Here is a 20,457-nt window from a genome sequence, read left to right as displayed (position 1 = left end):
TAAAATAAAAGAAAATTATTTAATTGTTCAAGTACTAAAATGTTCCTGATGAGCCCAACAGCCACATTATTTTACGAATAACAGCGAAAAACTAGTGCTGTGCAGAAAAGTGAAAATGTCAAGTTAAAAAGAAGCGTTGAAAATGAATGTGTTACCAGTCACCAGCACCGTACTAAATTCCCATTTACCTGAAAGAAGCAGAATTCACCGGAATCAAAAGCTGCTAAACCAAAACTTGTGGTGATGGTAGGCAAACATCTTGAAAATTCAAATTAATAATGTAGCTACATTCAGAAGCATGCACTTTTGGATAATGTGCATTTATATCTTGGGGAAAGGATTCTAAAGTAGAGTTGGAGTCTATCATAAACTACTTTGTTAAGCCCAATCAAGGTGAATGAAGTTTTTTAATTTTAGAAGACAGACATGGGGAAGAGGGCGTGGCCACGACGGAAACCAAGATAGAGAGTATCCTTCCACGTACCCAAGAGGAACCTCCCCTCCGCCGACCTCGCCCTGGCAGAGGTCTCCCGCATCCGCAGAAACAGAACCGGTGGGAGAGCTTTCTCATACATCGCAGCCAAGACCTGGAACAAGCTCCTTGTGAACATCAGAAGACGCTCCCCGACCCTGCACATGTTCAGGAAGGACCTCAAGACCTGTCTCTTCGACTGATCCGGAGCCGCTTCCCCCCCCCAGCGCCTTGAAACCCTCATGGGTGAGTAGCGCGCTATATAAACCCCCTGATTGATTGATTGATAGCAGTTCAGCAGTTCAGGTCTGGCTCCATCATCCCACACAAGGCGTGTTGCAGGTCATAGTGAAATCTTTAAGCATCCTGCACACTGGATGATGCGTCTACATCGTAAGCGGAGGAGAGAGGTGCAATTATCGATACCGATTGGTCATCGAGAGTGGAGAATAGGGAGCAGGCGGGGATAAGTCCTAGCGTGACCTCAGAGGCCCTGAGGCCATAGGGACAGGGTGAGCCTGAGGTCCGATGTGCCCGAGCCTCGCATTGTCCCCCCCGCCTGCCTTCTCCATCAAATAACTGCCCTCTGCGATAAAATACTACTGGTCGGGATCCTGGCTGTGTGCGCCGGCCCAGGATGCCTGGAGCGTGCACTGGCAGAGGCGGGCCATCAGACTACAGAAGGTGAGGTGAGCGCAGGGATGTCTTAAGGATTTTGGGGGCCCTGGGCCAAATGTTTTTCCAGGGCCCCATCAGGAACAGATTTAAATTTATGATCTAGTTACATCTCTTTCACACCCTCTATGGCAAAGTCGCTGATAGTGCACAAGCACACTAGTCCAAAATCACAATGTGTTTACATCTAATATTAAGGGATAGTAATGAAGTTTTCAATATTGTAATACAGCACCAGCTCGCTAATATTACTACAAATAATCTTTGTGCCCCGCTTCCATGCGAGTACCTGTTTTGATCTAAAACAAACTATTTTAGGGGTGTTGCATGAAACAAACTTAATTGTCTGAAACATTTCTGCAATAGACTCATACATTCAAATAAATGAATGGAAAATGCTATTTACAACAATCAGTTTAAGAATTATTCAAGTACATCAAGGCAAGACTCTCGCAGGGGCCTTTCAGGAAGGCTGGGGCCCTGGACCAGAGCCCACTTTGCCCATGCCTTAAAATGTGCCTGGGTGAGCGGCAGCCAGGCGGATCGGAGGCGCGGGGGGCCCCCATCCCCACCGGCACGCATACAAACTTGGTTAAGCAGCGGGCGGTGCCAAGCTAGCAGGTGAGAGGCCCTGCTGTAGGGTGACCAGATCCTGAGAACTAAAAACTGGAACATTTTGGAAAAAGAGAAGACAGCAATTTTTCAGCGACAGCGGCGCAGAATGACAACTCTCATCACCATAGGATCACAGAAAATGCATTAATAAAATTAATAAAAAGTAATTTTAGAAGCAACATCATACCTATTAATGAAACTGCTTACTTATAACAGCTGCTAATTAGCACAGCTTTAGAACAACCAAAAAAGTGCTTCTCACTGTTTTCAGTCGACAGCTCTAAAAACCGGAACATGAGCCAAAACTGATGAAATATGCTGGGACAGTTGGTGAAAAGCCGGGACTGTCCAGGCAAATCCACAAAGTCTGGTCACCCGAACCGGCTGACCTGCAGGGCCTCTTATGGCCTACTTGATTGGTGGCGAGGGACCGAGCTGCGGAGTACCCGTAACAACATAGGCATCAAAAATGTGTATACCCCAGGGCACTTCTGGTGTGTTTTTTAAAGCTTCATCCTGCCTACTGCTTCTTAACTTTTTTGAGACTTGCTGTTCGAGCTCGTAAAATGATGGATAATCCTTGATTTTTCTGCTGTATATTGATTCTTTTAACTGTCTGACGCCTATCTTGTAAAGTATTTATACGGATTTTCGATTGTATAAATGTGACATGCTTTTATGAATTCTTGGAATTTGAATAAAGATAATGAAATGAAATTAAACTGACTTTGCCCTGATTCGCCAACCAGTGCTGTGGATTGTGGGATCAAAAGACACACAATTGATGGACGGAATGCAGAACAAATCAAAACATTCACCCCCAGTTAAGAGATCTGGGTTAAAGCCATCATTTTTTTGCTCACCATGCCACCCCAGTTTAGACTTGGTCATATGCAAATCAGTCCTGACCCTGTGCCTCATGTGAACAGTCCAGCCCAAACTTCCAAGCCAGGTCCTCCCTGGACCGGAAACAAGCATCCTAGGACCTGTTCCAGGGATTCACTCCTCATCAAAAAAATGATGGATTTAGGCCCAGATCTCTGTACTGGGGTGAATGTATGGCATTGTTCTGCATTTTTTCCATCAGTTCATTTAGCATTTGTCACCCCGTGTGGGACGGATATGCCCAGATGTGGGTTACGTGCTCTCCATGTCAGTGGAATCAAGCTAACCTGGCTGATGAGGAGTGAAACCCCGAAACTGGCCCTAGGATGCTTGTTTCCAGTCCAGGGATGACCTGGCCAGGCAGTTCGAGCTGGACTCTTCCCATTGGGTGCAGGGTCAAGACTGATTTGCATATGGCTAGGTCCAAACTGGAATGGCATGGTGAGCAAATAAAACTATGGATTTAGGGCCAGATCTCTGTACTGGGGTGAAGTCATTGAAGGACCTTGCTCTGCATTCTGTCCATCAATTGTTCTTTTTGCAGTTGTCACCAAGTGGGATGGGTATGCTCTCCACTCTCCATGCCACTGGAGTCAAGTTATCCTGGCTGATGAAGGGTGAAACCCCGAAACAGGCCCTAGGATGCTAGTTTCCAGTACAGGGTTGACCTGGCCTGGCAGTTCGGGTTGGATTGTTCCCATTGGGGGCAGTGTCAAGACTGATTTGCATATGGCTGGGTCTAAACTGAAATGGCAAGCTTTGCAAAAAAAAACTATGGATTTAGGCCCAGATCTCTGTACTTGGGTGAATGAATGACATTGTTCTGCATTCTGTCCATCAATTGTTCTTTTTGCATATGACTGTGGGCTGGCACCACTTGAAGACTGATCATTGCGGCGCTACTGCGCCTGAGGCTCCTAATGCTCCACTGTATTTCATCCCTCGGCTTGACCCTTGGCCATAACCCTGACTGCTGCACAACAGACATAGGCCCATCTACGCCTCCAGAGAGGCGATTACTCCCCGCCCATACACAGACCTGGTCTGAGGCCTCTACTGCACCTATCCATGCCATACAGCTGGACGAGCTGGTCAGGCCTGAATACCAGAGAGTGTCCCAGAACTCGGTGGCTGCAGCCAGGGCCACCCGTAGTCTGCATAGAATGCTTTTTTCTGTACCCTGGCCCTCACATTCTTTCTCCTGGGGCACAATTCCTGTACTCCTCACGTCCACTTAGGTACATCAACTCCTGCACATACCCCGGCATCATGTGTAAAGGGGATCCCAGGTAGTGAAAGCATCATTTTGAGTGTGCCAGGTGGTTGGAATCCTTGTAAGATGTGGAGGAGGGAGTGTTGGCCACATCCACAAACAAGCAGCTGAGCGGTTCCACTGCCATCACGGCCGAGATTCCTGCTGGACTTTGCTCCATCGATGCGCCTTTCGATGCATTTGCATGGAAACTGGAACATATGGGAGAATGTTTGGATCGTCACAACATCTGGTTAGACGGGGCAGAGGAAAGCACAACTGGGTTGGGTGCTGTGTCCATTACTAAAAGGTTGGAGAAAACAAAGTGGCTCCTAAAAGTAGTGGCAGTTAAAAATAAGGATTTGGAAGTGAGGTCGCACTAGAATAATATCCGCATCATGGGGATTGCGGAATCCAAAGAAATAGGGCAGCCTGACGCAGAGTTACCAAACCCTTCTACCACCTCCATCTTTGTGAAGCGCCTCCTGGTAGAACTCTTCAATCGCCAAAGCTTCACAACTGCCTTCAAGGTGGAGAGTGCGAATTGAACGGTAGGGCCTCGCCCACAACTGAGCGCCCTCCCACATCCGCTCACTGCACATCTGTTAAACTACAGAGACATGGCGCTTTGCCTTGCCCGTGAATGGGGCCCACTACAATACCAAGGCTTTACAGCCTCCCTCTTACTTGACTTCAGCATGGTGGTACAGGAGGCACATCGTAAATTTGCTGATGTCAAAGCTTGGCAAGTAGCAACTGATGCTTGTTTGAGGATTTCTGTGGTTTGAGATTGCATTGGGATTTGCTGAGTAACCTGTTGCCTGGTGGAGGTGGGCTCAGGTTGTCCGTTAGAGCACAGATATTTTTTTTTTGCACAAATGTTTGTTTAAAAGATGGCATCACAGTCTAGGTGCATGTAACAAAGCATTTTTATAGTAAAGTAGGATCTGCTTTTATGGTTACCCCCACTTTTTGCTTGATGTAATGGGGTTTCGGACTGGGATCCTGCTAATTAGGACCCCAGTCTCTGTGCTTTCTCCCCTAAATTGGTTTGGTAAGTACTTAGCTAAATCCCAGATTGGACACTGGTGTAACTATCAGTCCCTAGAATATGTTACTTAGGAACCCAGGGCATAGGTACACCAGGGGTCCCCATGTGCTGAAGCATGTATTATGCCACCCATGGGAGACCACTCAATTTGTAACTACAGGCCTGCCATTGCAGCCTGCGTACTAGCACCACTTACAAAAGATATAGGTTTACCTATATCCGAGGTCACTGAACTTAAAACCTATAAGTCACCCTTAGAGCAGGCCTTTCAATCCTGAAGGCAGGGTGCTCAGTTCTAAGTGTGAGGGTGCCCCTGCATGAGCAGGACACCCCTACAACCTACGGAGTCCATTCTCCCAGGTTGTAAGTGAGACAGCCATATAACATATAGAGGGACACTCCTTCATTACGCGATGAGCATCTCCAAACTGGCTGTAACAAATCCTACCATGTTTGGTATTAAACATGTTGGAATCATACCCCCCTCACCATAAACGGTGTGATGGTATGATTTCATATACCACAAAGTTCCTTTGGGAGGCCCTTGGTGCTCTCAGTACCAGTCTTCCAGACACAGACAGCAAGCTAGTGCTGCTGTGGGCCACAGAAACGTTTCTGCCCTCCTGCTGCTGAGACAAGCTTGGGTAGGGGAAGGCAGAACAATAGGTATCCTGTCACAGGGAGGTGTGATCACCACCTAGACAGGGTTTAGTTTATTGGGAAGGGTGGGGTTGCATGCCAGCGCAACATTGTCCGCGTGCAGGGTGCACTTGGTGCCCTCCATGCATACTGCAGTTCAAACCAGTTCAGGGAGCCATGGGCTCCCTTTCTGGTGCGAAACTGGACAAAGGTTTCAACAAACAGAGACGACCAGTCAGGATGTGAAGATGCCGACGGAGCCGTTATCAACTCTATCCACACCATTAATCTACGATTATCGCCTATCCATCGCGTATGGTTTTTATCCTGAATGAGCTGTTTCAGGTGATATAGAGATCCTGAAAATCAGGAATAATTATCACTCACAGATTTTATAGTGCTCTAATTTAGATTTACAGACTATTTTAATGGTACCCATCGATCAAGCACACTTTGTGCACATCATAAAAGTCATACAAGAATAAATAGAGGAATTCGACATCAGACAGAGATGCTACTATGCATATGAGAGAACAGTAATATTCCTACATCCTTGATTGATATACTGAGTCATTGTGTGGCTTTTTTCTGATGAAGACGCAGTTTGCGTTGAAACGCTCGTCGAAGATATGTTAATTTTCTCTACCACAGTGAACGTTCTTGTTATATATGTAATTGTTTTTAGATTATTGACACAATCTTGTTGATATATATGTAACTAGTACCACATCATTGAACATTTGTATGAATATGAGAATAAGACATGTAATGAGAGATTAACATGTGCCATGAACTGTATTTTTAATACTGTAATAAATCCCTTCTTTTAATTTTAAATATTTTTTACTTTGCTGTTGTAGGTATTGATTGTTACACTCCGTTTTTTAATTGTTTGCACTGCAAAGGCATATATACTTAAAGATCTATAACTAGTATAAATCTATAAATTGCCTAGGGATGTACATTTCACTTAACGCAAAATTGGACAAAGGACTGGGGAGTGTCCTCCCACTTGTCCAGCCCCTCCTTAGGGAGGGACCCCTGAATCGTCCTAACCCTTTCCTTAGAGTATTTATGGGCTTACCTGTAGGTGGGTCCTTAGATTTGTCGTGAGACAAGATTAATTTCAGACACCACTTTTTCTTCGACTGTCTGGCCATGCTGGACTTCGCTGTCGGAATCAAGGCTGCAACCGGGAAGACTCCTATTGCTCCAGATTTCGTCGCACTGCTCGTCTGCTGCAGCGTCCATGCCTGTGCACAATACAGGAACCTTCCAAGGCCTGTGGGCATCCAAGACACCTGAAGGAATCTCCCTGCATGTGTAGGCACCACAACTAAGCTGACCAGTCTGCTCATCCTGGGCTACCACTGACACCTAAAGGCTCAGCAAACACATGTGGTAGTTCTTCACATCCCTAGAGGCCTGCCCTGTCCTCTCACCAAGTTTGAGGCCAGTATCCCTCGTCGGAGCCGCAGGAACCGAACCCTTGTGCACCACGTCGACTTGCAGTTGCAAAGGCTTGTTAGCTTCCTTCCACCAAGACCTTTGGGCTCCAAGTAGGCCCACCCTCCAACATCTCCTGTGACCAAGATCTTTGTCCAACCGCATCCCTTGCACCGTGGGTTTGCATCTCTGGTGAGCTGCTAGAGGTCCTCTTGTGACTACAGTGCCTCCGGCCTGTGGGCCCTCTTGAGGGTAATCTTTAAATTCTTTGGGCTCCCCTGATTACTCGGAGCCTGTCCTGACTCCCCTGCTTGTGGTGAGTCTCCTGAACCTTGCTGGTCCCGACATTGTATCTTCTTTAACTTCCACATTGGTTGCAGTTGCCAAGGCTTGTTGGTGCTCTCGCTGGACACCGCCCCCTCAACTCTCGACATCCGACAAGGGACAGGTCGTGTACGGCTCTGGTCTTACACAGCGTTGCCTGGTCCACACACTGGAGTTTCAACGTCACGCCAGCTTTCCTGCAACACTCGACATCGTGGGCATTCGTCTTCCGTGCCTCCTGGTCACTCCTGAGTGGCATAGACTGTCCCCACTGCTTGCAGGTTCTTCACATCTTGAGTCCACCTTTGGGTTTCAATGGAAACTGTCACCTTACCCATCAGTGGCATCTTCCTGAAGTCCTCCATTGGGTTCTACTGAGGTTTCAGATGCCACTTCACACCTATGCACCTGGCTTCCCTGGTGCAGGTATCCTGGTTCCTTAGGGATCCACGGGTGGGGGGGCTCTCCAACCTTCTGTCTTCCACAGGGTTTCTTCAGGGTCCACTGGGAAGGGACTTCTTTAAAATTGCAACCGCGACTTACCCATTGACTTGCATCGATCCCACTGTTGTGTTCCCACTCTGCACACGGCCTCCGTGGGGTTCATGGTTACTTACCTCAGGTTGTTCCATGGGTCCTCAGCACTTCTTCGTCTTCTGGGTATAGTCTTGAATTGAGTTGTGGTTTGCATACCACTATTTTAGTATATGGTTTTGTCTCCCTCGGTGACCACTGTGTATTTCATGCTATTTACCGGTTTCTATTGAAAAGTATTGTGTGCATTCTGTATATCTCCGGCTAGGAAATATCTGTATGTGTTAGTAAGTACCTTACAATAAATACATATTTTATAAATACACGGTGTGGTTATTTTTCACTTAATCTATACCTATAAGTTTATGTTCTGGTAAAAGAAGCTGCTTTACGCTCCTTCTGGACTAAGTCTGAAGGCTGCTCTCCACAGCGACCACTTAGAGAGCTTTCTAAGGTTGTCTAAGACCACTAAAATCACCAAAAGGGTTGTCTGGATTGGTGCAAGATGCCTATTTACGTAAGTGCACACCAAATACCAAGCCAGCTTCTCACAATTTTCAACCATTTCAAGTCTTCAGTGCAAGCCCTAGTGATTCCCAGGTTGGACTATGGAAGCACAACGCTCTGCGGCTTGCAGAGATCTAAATCAGCTCCTTTAAGGGTCGCTCAACTCTGCTGCAAGCCTCATTACTTCATATAAAAGAAACAACCACATCATCCCCGATTTGAAATCCCTCAACAGACTTCCTTATTAAGCAAGAATTAAGTTAAAAATTGCCTGCATGACCAATAAAGCACTGCAATACCCCCGAGATACCTCGCTCAGAAGCTGGATCTGTCTGGCGGCTGCATATCTTCCAGAAGCTCGAGCACCTTACCACTGAAACCACAGAGATTCACAAAAAAGAAAACCTACAACCGAGCTTTCTCTGGTATCACCCTGAGAATTTTGAACACCTTGCCCACACTGGTGGCGAACCGCCTGCCTTGCTGCTCTTCCACGATATTAGCGACCCTTATGCCCTAAGAGATGCATCACGTCTCAAACATGCGAATACCCTGGGTAATCATTCTATTCAGCACTACACGAGGTGTGGACATGTATAGACTACTGTTTCATATAGGAAACGGCCATTACAACGTATCAGTTTCCACGCATACACTTAACCACACATGCTTTACAACGCATGCGTGGTTACCACGAAAAGCCTTTACCACGCATTCCTTTACTACTAGATATGTGTGTGAAAGATAAAATAAAATAACGCACCTGTTTCAGTCGTTTTCTGAATCTGAAGAAAAAAAGATGGAGGCAATCAGCGGCGTTAGAGGAAACGGAGAGAAACTTCTACTTCCTCTTTACGACGTGCAACGCAAAACGGAAGTGCGTGGAGAGGACGTGGAGAGGTAAGGAAGATTTTAGTGTGGAGGGTCGGACAGGGTTACAGGGAAGGGGTTTTATAAAAAAGGAGGGCACAAGGGAACATGTAAGGAATTAGGGCAGGGATCGGAGAAAACCTTTACCATGAAAATGCCATTATCATGCATAGTTTTACAACGAAAATTGTTTTAAAGGTATGCGTGGTAAAGCCATTTTCGTGGTAAAGGATATGCGTGGTAATGGCATTCGTGTTGTAACGCATGCGTGGAAAAGGCATGCGTTGCAACGGAATGCGTTGTAACGTCATACAACCCTTTCCAGTGCGAATGGTTTTGAGAGTACCATATGGTTGAGGACTGGAATGTGGATGGTGCTTCCCATGCACAGCCCTTCTGGATTACGTGTTCCATTTAGAAGTGTGTGACTCCATACTTGAAAACTTTTCGCACAACTCAGGGTCCATCGCACTTCAGGCAACATTATGGGACACCTTTAAATCTTACAAACTGGGTTGATTTGCATTTCCAAACATGCAGGGATCCTCCGAGATATTCACAATGAACTAGCCAATATAGAACATGAACTGAATGAAGTTGATAAGGCATGTTGCAACACGGAGCAACCCAATTGCATCGCCACTCCGTGCTGCTTCCGTTCTCTAGCCGATCATGAAAGCTCATACCTGGGGAATTATGCCAAGGCTCTTCGACATGGGCAGGGGGGGAACGACCAGGCTGAACACTTGTCCGATACTATAAACATTTATACTATTCCAGAATTGATGGGGACGCTGATGATAGGGCGGCATACTTAGTAGAAATCGACATGGTGTGGATTGCAGATGTGTAACAATTCCTAAATGAACCTATCTCCTGTGAGGAGATAATGCAGGCCATCGACTCGCTAGACGGATCCAAAGCACCGGGCTTGGATGGCCTCACTGAGGCCTTCTACAAGGCACACAAACATCACCTTGCCCCACACGTCTTAGACATGTATGCTGAGGCTCTTGAATCGAGGGCCCACCCACCATCGTTGAGAAGCGTTTTTCAAGCTGTTGTTGAAGCCAGTTAAGGACCCACAACTCTGTAAAGCCTACGCCCAACAAAATCTTGGCTACCTGACTGTCGCCCTAGATGGACCAGATTATTTCAGCCATGTAACTGGGTCGTACCTCCAATGTCATACCACGCTTCTTTCTGACCCCAAGGATGCTACTCAGGTGGTCTACTTCTCATTACATGAGTCCCATGTCTCCCCATTTAATGGGATTTTGGTCTATCGTCCGCCCGGTTCTAGAGCGGACTTTAGTCTAAAACTGCTTCAACTCCTGGAACCCTACTTTGGTCGGGAGAATCTGACTATTTTGGGTGATTTTAATTTTCATTTGGAACTATTGGAATCACATGACACCTCCGTGCTGCTGGAAGCTCTGACAGCATGTGGATTCACTCAACTGGTGAAAGGACCCACCCATCGAGCTGGCCATACGCTCGATGGCATTTTCTCTAATGACCAGAGACTTTCAGTTATGGTTCCTTTCTCCCTCTCCTGGTCAGACCACTTGGCCGTGCCTTTCAAAGTGGCCCTCCCTAGTCAGGAAAGTGTCAGGAAAGTCCCAAGTACTTTTGAAGTACTTAGGAACTTCAAAAAGATCGATGAACACTCTTTTGACCCTTGGATTTCTAGTCTGTCTTCTATTCGGGAGATGGATCCTTCCTCAGCGGTGCCACATTATGATAACATTCTGAAAGAGGCCTTGGACGAACTGGCGCCAGCTCGGTCCTGCTATTCAGCAAGGAAAAGACCATCAGCTCCCTGGTTCTCTGAACAACTCAGACTCCTTAGGCAGGAAGTAAGGAAACAGGTGCGTCGATGGCATGCCAGTTGGGATCTCAAAGACAGGGAAGCTCACAAAACCCTGCTCAAGAGATATAAATCGGAAGTTATCAGGACCAAGCAAGATTACTTTGTGGCCCTGACTTCCTCCCTTTCATCTCCCAAAGAGCTCTTCAGGATCGTGGACTCTATTACATCTCTTCAGGTCCCCGATCCAGTTGTTCCATCTCAGGAGCTCTGTAATGACATCGCTCGCTTCTTCCAGTCCAAAATAGCGGACATTTACACTGCCCTGGAGTCTCAGAGGCTTTCTACGGCAGAGCCATCAGTTACCGTAGTCCCTGATGTCCCATCGGCAGAGTCTCCCGTGGCCGGTTATCTGGAATCCTTCCCCCCGCTCTCCCTACAAGATCTCGACAAGCGGCTTGATAAAACCAAGTCAGGGTCTCCACTAGATGCTTGCCCTCTTAAGATCTTGAAGCAGTGCAGGGGATCTCTTCTACCCCCTCTACTTGAGATCATGAATGGGGCCATGAGGGAGGGTGTCTTTCCACAGCAGTGGAAAAATGCTGTGGTTAAACCCCTTCTTAAGAAACCCTCCCTTGATCCTGGGGTCTTAAAAAACTTCCGCCCCATCTCACTGCTTCCGGCCCCTGCAAAGATGCTCGAGTCCCATCTTAACGAGCATCTAGCGGCCTTGGGGTAATGATTGACCCTACCCTGGACATGCGCCAGCAAGTCAACAGGACGGTATCGACCTGTTGGGGTATAATTCATGTTCTCAGGAAAATAAGGAACTATCTTTCCCAGCCGGCAAGAAGACAACTTGCTGTCGCCCTTTTGGGTTCGCGCCTGGACTACTGCAATGCGCTGTATGCTGGACTGAATAAGAGTCAGATGCAGCGCTTGCAGGTAGTACAGAATGCGGCAGCTAGATTTGTCCTTGATCTTCCCCGTCGCTCTTCGGCCACGCTGGCCAGGAAGCAGTTGCATTGGCTTCCGATCAAGGAGCGGATTGTCTTCAAGTCCATGTGTATGGTCTATAAAGCCTTGGCCAAAAGCAGCCCCACAGGGATCAGAGCCATCCTGACATACTACAACCCTGGCAGGAGCCTCCGCTCCTCCAATCACTCTTTCCTCCACATCCCCCGTACTCGGAAAGCCAGATGGGGTGGTAAGGCTTTTTCCCTCCTGGCCCCTAAATGGTGGAACGATCTTCCACTAGAACTTAGGTCCCTCCCCTCCCTCCAAACTTTCAGAGCAGCCCTTAAAACTCGCCTCTTTGTTCAAGCGTACATTTAAGTGCATTACTGCCCGCTTTTTGATCTCTTTTGCTAGGCGCCTTGACACCTTCGGGTTTTAGTTTGCGCGGTATAAGTTGCAAAATAAATAAATAAATAAATACCTCACAGATCTACTTCCTTTAATCTCCGTACTATGTTTGCAGTGTTGAATAGGGTGTCACCAGATAAGCCTGCGTCCGTAGCACTGCTAGGTGTAGAGAAGGCATTCGACTCCCTGGAGTGGCCCAGTATCACCGATTTGATTGTGCGTCTTTATTCCAACCCAGTGGCCCAGCTCCGGGTGAATGGCTCATTATCTGAGGCCTTTGCTATAGCCTGTGGAACTAGGCAGGGATGCCCCCTGTAGCTTTTTTTTTTTTTTTTAAATAATCGCTATGGATCCTTAGTCCACCACCACCAGACAAAACATATGCATTATAGCCTCCATTTTGGTCCGAGCCCACTACCCATGTCTTTATAGGCAGACAATACTTAATTTATTCACCATCCCTTGGACAATCTGGCTCCTATTGTTCACAAGATAATCCATCTAGCGAGTACTCACTCACCTGGTGTGTAGACTTTCCCAAATATTTGCTATCAGTTTGCACCACGCCAAGGAGCAGGTAATAGGACTGAACTATGGTCCCGATAATGACAGGCTGTTCTTTCAAATTGAGCGATGGCTATGACTTCCTCTATCTATGGCGGGTCGTATTACCATCATTAAATGGTTGTCCTCCCTCGGTTTTTGTATCTATTCCTCAATATACCAATCCCTCTGACCAATGCATTCTTCCATAGACTCCCAAGCTGATAACTGTGGCTTATCTGGGCAGATTGTCGCCAGTGTAAAGTGGGCTACATTAGTGCTTCCCTATGAGCAGGGTGGGTGGTTTGGGGTCCCGGATTTTCAATTGCATTTCCTGGATGTCCAATTTCAATTTGCATCACACTAGTACCATGCAGATGCCCATTTTCCCTATGCTAAACCTGAAGGGGACCAGGCAGGAACTGTTCCCCTGGCATTCATTTTACCACAGGGCAAAAGAATTAGCCCCACCGATATACAGACCTTATCTACCACGTGCTGGGTGTGGAGGATACTTTGTCGTATTTTGGTTGACGGCCCATTAATACTCCCCTGCTCTTCCACTGACTAACAATCCCTCACTCCCATTGACACAAGAGACACAGACCCTGTATCGAGATGACCTTCATACAATTGGAGACCTCTTTCCAGATGGTCATGCCCTTACCCATGCAGACACATGGACCATTTTATACTTCGGCACATGGAAACACTACGCTCGCGCATTCCATCAAAACCCCTTAGCACCAGATGATTTCTCTCCCTGGACACTATTTTTTTTTTTTTATAAATCTTTTTATTTCAAAAGTAAACTTAGTGGTCAGTAACCACACAGTGATTGTGTTTGTTACAGTTTTCTTATACATAATGGTAATGAAGTACATTGCTGTTGGTGTCATAGCATACAAGATGTTGTCAATACATAGGTCAGTTAAGGCATTAATGGAACAGCAAGGGAGGGGACAAGGGGCGGTTCACACAAATTGCCTCGATATTCATTCCAATTCGACCACACTGCCAGGACTCCTCACTCTCTATGAACAGACAAGTCAACGCCGTTTCATCATCTTGCTTCAATATTCTCCGCATGCTTAAAAAAAACATTTCGCTGGATCCCCACCGAAACCAGAAAAACGGTCACCCACGCACTGGTCACAAGCCGCCTGTACTACGGAAACACCCTATACGCCGGCACCACCGCAAAACTCCAAAAAAAACTCCAACGCATCCAGAACGCCTCAGCCAGACTCATACTAGACATCCCGCGTAAAGACCACATCTCTGGACACCTGAAAAACCTCCACTGGCTCCCCGTCAACAAGAGGATTACTTTCCGCCTCCTAACCCACGCACACAAAGCCCTCTACGAACTTGGACCCGAATGCCTCAACTCACGACTTTCCTTCTACACCCCCTCCCGCCTCCTACGATCTTCCAATCAAGCTCTTGCAACTGTACCTCGCATCAACAAAACCACCATGGAAGGCAGATCCTTCTCCTACCTGGCAGCTAAAACCTGGAACTCACTTCCAACTCACCTTCGCCTCACTCAGAACCACCTTACATTCAGAAAGCAACTTAAAACCTGGATATTCGACAAGTAATTCCCCTCCCTTCCTCAAGCGCCTTGAGACCCCCTGGGTATGTAGCGCGCTATATAAATCACTTGACTTGACTTGACTTCCGGGGTCAACCCCGGGCCACATATACTGTCTTTTCCTGTAGCATGCACCAGTCCACATCTTTCTTCTATGCAGTGAGCGTTGGGCGTGTCCCTGCTCCCCATAGGCCTGCAATATTCCGCTTTGCAATTGCTAGTCCTAGAGACACCCATAGCCTGCCTTTAGTTGATAGATCTGTGGGTTCCCATATATTTAAAAGGCACCTTTTCACTTCGGGCCGTAACTCCACCTCCCAGACCACACGCATACAGTTGTGCACCTTCTGCCAGTACGTTTGTATTAGAGGGCACTCCCATAATATATGAAGGAAAGTCCCCACCTCCCCACACCGTCGCCTACAGAGCCCGTCCTCACTCCTGCCCATCAACACCAATCGAGTGCCGGAAATATACACCCTGTGCAGCACTTTCAACTGCACCAGTCGTTATTTTGCTGATATTGCTACTTCCTTGGGAGAGGAAAGTGCTTCCCTCCACTCTTCGTCATCGTTCTCAAGACCGTCCGCCTCCCACTTTCTCCTGAGTGCAAGCAAGGGGTCTGGGGTGTGGTTTATAAAGTTTTTATATGTGAGGGAGATAACCTTTTTCTGGAAGGTGACCGTCCAGTAGTCTGTCCTCAAGGGGGGAGGATTCCGGGAGTGTCGTCGCGGGCGGGATGTTTGCCTGGAGGGACTGCCTGACTTGCATATATCGAAAGTGTTCAGGTCCCAGTTGCGGAACCCTTTGGTGCACCCAAATGTACCCAGCTTCTCGGAGACCAAAAGCAGGGTAGCCAATGTCAGTTTGTCAGCCCATCCCAATTTAAGGTGAACAATATGACAAAGTTGGACGGAGTATCTTGTAGGCCCCGTCAGGGGGTACCTACTTGGTTTAGAGTAGAGTACAGCTTCAAAGTTCCCACCCGGGAGGAGCCACTTATCCATCCCATACCCTGGATCATCTCCACCACAATACGTGCCCTGATTTATAGCCTAGAGGTGTGCAGCACAATAGTATTTCCGAATATCTGGGAGTGCTATTCCCCCGTCGTACCATCCCAATGTAAGTTTTTGGAGTGATATTCGAGTCACACCGACCCACAAAAGGTCTCTTTGGGTGGCCTCAAGTTCCGCAAAATACTTTTGTGGGACTAAGTCTGGGTAGTTTTGGACGGCCTTCAAAAAACACGGCAGCGCCCTCATCTTAAAAAGCGCTGCCCTACCCAGTAGGGCCACGGGAGCATCTTCCAAACGGTGGCATCCCTTTTGAACCTTTGCAACGGCGGCAGGAGGTTTCTTTCGTAGCACGTCGCCTTATCTTTGGAAATAAAAATTCCAAGATACATGAACCCTCTGTGGCCACTGTAATCGGACAAGAGCGCAGAATTGCTGGGGGGTCCCCGCGGAGGACAAAGAGGAGTGATTGTCCCTAGTTAAAGCTATAACCTGAGTTCGTCCCAAAACTGGTAAAAATGTCTAATGCCACGCTGAGAGACTTGGAAGGGGACGTGAGGTATAAGAGGATATCATCCGCATAAAGCGAAATCCTGTCCTCCCACCTGTCTGTCCATCTGAGCCCCCGCAAGGAAAGATTCTGCCGTATCCAGGCCGCCAGCGGCTCTAGAGAGAGGTGTAAAAAGTAGGTGTGAAATGGGGCAGCCTTGCCGCATTCCCCGTTCCAGCGTAAAAACCTCTGAAATGTTATTGTTCACCGCCACCTGTGCTAAGGGCGCAGTATAGAGGAGGCGTACCCATCCAATAAAATTAGAACTAAAGCCCAGTTTTTTGAGAACCGCTATCATATAAGGCCACTCGAGCGTATCAAATGCCATAGCGGCATCTAACGAACTCACCACCGCGTCTTCCTGGATCGTGTGGCAGCTTCCTAGCGCACCATGAAGGCGTCGTGAGTTGAGCGTGGTATTTCGGTGTGGCATAAAGCCAGATTGGTCCGCGTGGACTAGAGTGGTGATGATCGGCTTGATCCTGTTAGCCAGCACCTTCACAAGGATTTTGGGCTCAGAGTTTAACAGTGATATTGGCCTGTACAAAGTGCACAGTTCCCTAGGTTTCCAATCTTTAGGAATGGCCACCAATGTAGCGATGCGCTGGTCTCTCGGTAGAATCCCTTGCTCTTTACTATCTTCGAACATAGTTTTAAGGTGGTGACTTAGACAATCGGGCTTGAGCTTGTAGAGCTCGATAGGGATGCCATTACGACCCAGGGCTTTCCCAGGCCGGAGGTCTTTGATCGCCTTGGCCAGCTCCTCCACTGTGAGCGCACCCTCCAGAGTCACTCGATCTTCCTCAGAGAGGGTAGGTAGCTTAATATCAGTCAGGAGTGCGGAGGAGTCTTCCGACCCCCTGCTATATACCCTTTTGAAATGGGCCGCAAATTCGTTAATTATCTCTTGAGGTTCAACTAGAAGGTCACCAGAGTCGTTCCTAAGCTCAGACACCACCTTCTGTGCCTGTTTCTTTTTGTCTAACCAGGCTATTAATTTGCCCACTTTGTCCCCCTGATCGTACAGCCGGCCATCTCTGTCTCGTGCCAGGGTTTTAGTCGCGTCAGTGGCCAGTCCCTTATATTCGTCCGTTTTAAGCTGCATCTGATGTAGAGTTCCTGGATCCCCGTTGCTTTGCGCTGCCTCCTCGAGTGCGAGTAAGTCTCGTTCAACAGTTACTAATTGTGCCTCTTTCTCTTTGCGGTGCCCAACAATTGCGGAGAGGGCTTCACCCCTCAGCACAGTTTTAAAGGCTTCCCAGAGGACAACAGGGAATTCCACCATCCCAACGTTTTCTTGGAAGTAGTGCTCAATCAAGTGGGTGATCTTCCTCTTGATCTCAGAATTGTGAAGGTACCAGGGGTTTATGGGTGCTACAAAGCCTACCTTCTTTTCCCCAATAGTGAGGTGTGCCCATCCTGTAAAGCGCTCTGATACCCTCACAGGTCTGGTTTGCGCTCTATAAAACCTTCAAATAATTAAATATAGGGGAGTGATCAGAGATACCCTGCGCTAAATGTTTAATTTCTCGAATGGCCGTGTCCTGCTGCAAAGGTGTGAGGATGTAATCTATCCTGAAGAAAGTATGATGTGGACCCGAGATGAATGTGTACTGTCTTAGTGTCGGGTGGCGCAAGCGCCACCCGACGCCCTTGACCGAATGTTTCAAGGAGATTGGAGAGCCACTTGTGTCCAGTAGCTATGTCCAGTGGCTGATGCCTATCCAGTACTCCCGCCACTACTGCATTGAAGTCACCTCCTATTAGTAATTGCCCCTCAGGTAGGGAAAGGAGAAGCCCACCCAAGTCATGATATGACATAGTTTGGAGACCCAGCGGCAAGTAGGCCGTCACCAGATTGAGTCTGCGTCCCTCCCACCTCCCCAAGAGCGCTGCAAGGCGCCCCAGCGGACCAGCTTCTGAGTTGTCAATGACAAATGGAAAATTTCGACGTATGAGAATACCCCCCCTCCCGCCCCCCCCCCCGAGACCCTGAAGTGAAACCCGCATGTTTCGCCAATGTATAACCCCATCTATTGAGCGCATGACCGGTGTTGCCAACCAGGTGCGTTTATTGTAAGAGGACAACATCCGGGAGGTGCCTTTTGACAAATTGAAGGACCACGCTTCTCTTGAGCTTGTCCCCTAACCCATTGACGTTCCAGCTAAGTATTTTAAGACTTTTATCCCACCTCGTAGCCATTGATAAGAGCTAGTTTAGTATGCAGTCTTAAGTTCTTGCAACATCGAACCAGCACAACATTACATTCTCTGTGTGAACAACCCAAACCCCCCCACCTCCCCCCAAAATGCACCCACCAACAGTACTTAATGACCCCCCCACCCCCCACCCTTCTACCCTGCCAACAATAGGTTTCAGGTGACCCACACCCCCCAACTAGCAGAGAGCCTTTCGCCCCACACACCCAAGGAGAGAGAAAACCCTCCCTCCGAAAATCTGATTAAAGGTGGAAAATGCGCTGGCCCCAGCTCCTGCCGCTAAGCGCCCTTCCCCACCAAGTCAATAATTTGTCAAGCTTGTGCACACATATTCAAGTTCATTTATTCTGGCATCCATACATTGCACTCCCCTCCCGCAAAGTGCTTGCCCCACTGCCCCATTGGCTGGCTGGGACTGTCTGCCAAGGAAGGACGGGTAATCAAAGGCATGCAGTGGCTCTTACCCAAGATATTCCCCACCTCTAGTCCTGAGAGCCCTCCACCCAATCGGATGACATCCTCCTAGGGAGGTTCATAGCCCCAACATCATGGAAAGTATGTATACATTACATTACAACTTGTCTGGGGCCATATTCGTTGTCCTTCAATCAACTAGAGTCCACTAGCGTCTCTGGGTGTCGCCCATGTTAGGGCTAGCAGATCTTGATCGGCATGAGCACTGACTCGTTCTGTCGGTGTCTGATCTACCGTCCAGAGAGCCTGGTGATTTGTCCCGAGTATCCCTCCACTTGTCTCCAGCGGCGGACGTGGACGACTGCGATGCTCCTCTGTTCAACCAGTCTTGTACCTCCGCTGGCGTAGTAAAGAAGAGAGAATTGCCTCCAGCAATAATTTTGAGCTTGGCCGGAAAGAACATCATGTACTTGAGTCCCTTATCCCGAAGTGCCGCTTTCACCCCATCAAAGGAGCGTTGGTCCCGTTGAACTTTGAGCGTAAAGTCTGGGAAGAACCTGACAGTTGCGTTTTCATATTGAAGATCTCCCATTTGTCTGGCCTGCAGGATAGCGTCCCGGTCTCTATAGTTGAGAATTCGCGCAATGATTGTCCTTGGCGGCGCCCCTGGTTTGGGCTTGGAGATCGGCGCACGGTGCGCCCTTTCAATGGTGAACATGTTGGAGAGACGTTTGGGCTTCAGACAGTTGAGGATTAAGTCTTCCAGGAAAAGGTCCATACTGGGTCCCTTCGAACCTTCTGGAACGCCCACCACGCGGATGTTGTTCCAGCGGGCCCTCCCCTCCTGGTCCTCTAGCCTTAGGGCTACCTGGCGATGTTGGTGCACAAGTTCATTGACCCTCTGCTTCAATTTCCTGGAGGATGTCTGGAATTCCCGGATGTCTGTCACATTGGCCCTGGCCTTGTCCGACATCTTGTTGAGGTCTGTACGAATGAGATTCATCTCAATTGACATCTTATCGATTTCTGATTCCAAGGTGGTCCCAATGTTTGGATTGCCGCCATAATGGAAGCCAAGGAGGGTTCCGCCGGTGTAGGGTGTTCCCCCCCGTTGCTCCCTCGGTGTGGGCGGCCGCCAACGGGACCGCATATTTGTCCAGCTTGTTCGTTTGCGCAGCTGCCGTGCCCTTCGGTTTCATTTTACAGTCCCAAATGCCCGGGTACTGCCCTCCCGGTCTTCAAAGGCTCTGTGATGATGGCTTGCGTTACCCGGCTGGTACTCTTGGGAGCCTGCTGCTAGGGCGTCTCACCGCCCCGATATCTCTGCACCTCAGCTCCTTTTTACCGCCCCGCACCTCAGCTCCTTTTTACCACCCGCACCTCTGTCGTTGCAACTCTAAGGGGACTCATTCCCAGACCTCTGGTGCCCCTTTTCTCTCACTGCTTACCACGGAATTCTGTGAACTTTCATGCCCTAATTATTTACGGCTTCTGCGACTCACTGTACCACCAGCCGCTGTACCTTAGAGGTGACCCTAGCGCCCACACTCACAACCTGAGTTCAGAGGGATAGGCAGATGGGATGGAGGCTGGTTCTGGGGGATTCAGATTTGGAGATATGTTTTTCTAGGATTGTCTCCTGCTTTGTCTTGATTAGTCTCCCTTTTGATAA

General features: G+C 48.2%; 1 protein-coding gene across 1 annotated transcript in view; it reads right to left on the bottom strand.

Annotated features, from left to right (window-relative positions):
- The window catches only part of TRIO (trio Rho guanine nucleotide exchange factor), a 5,246,815-nt gene that overhangs the window by 4,617,658 nt on the left and 608,700 nt on the right, over positions 1-20,457 (bottom strand). The gene's annotated exons all lie outside the window — the stretch shown is intronic.

The sequence above is a fragment of the Lissotriton vulgaris genome, chromosome 4_1, assembly GCF_964263255.1.
Source record: "Lissotriton vulgaris chromosome 4_1, aLisVul1.2, whole genome shotgun sequence".
NCBI lineage: Eukaryota > Metazoa > Chordata > Amphibia > Caudata > Salamandridae > Lissotriton > Lissotriton vulgaris.
Note: the sequence above shows the minus strand (reverse complement) of the source record. Positions and strands in the feature narration are given on the sequence as shown.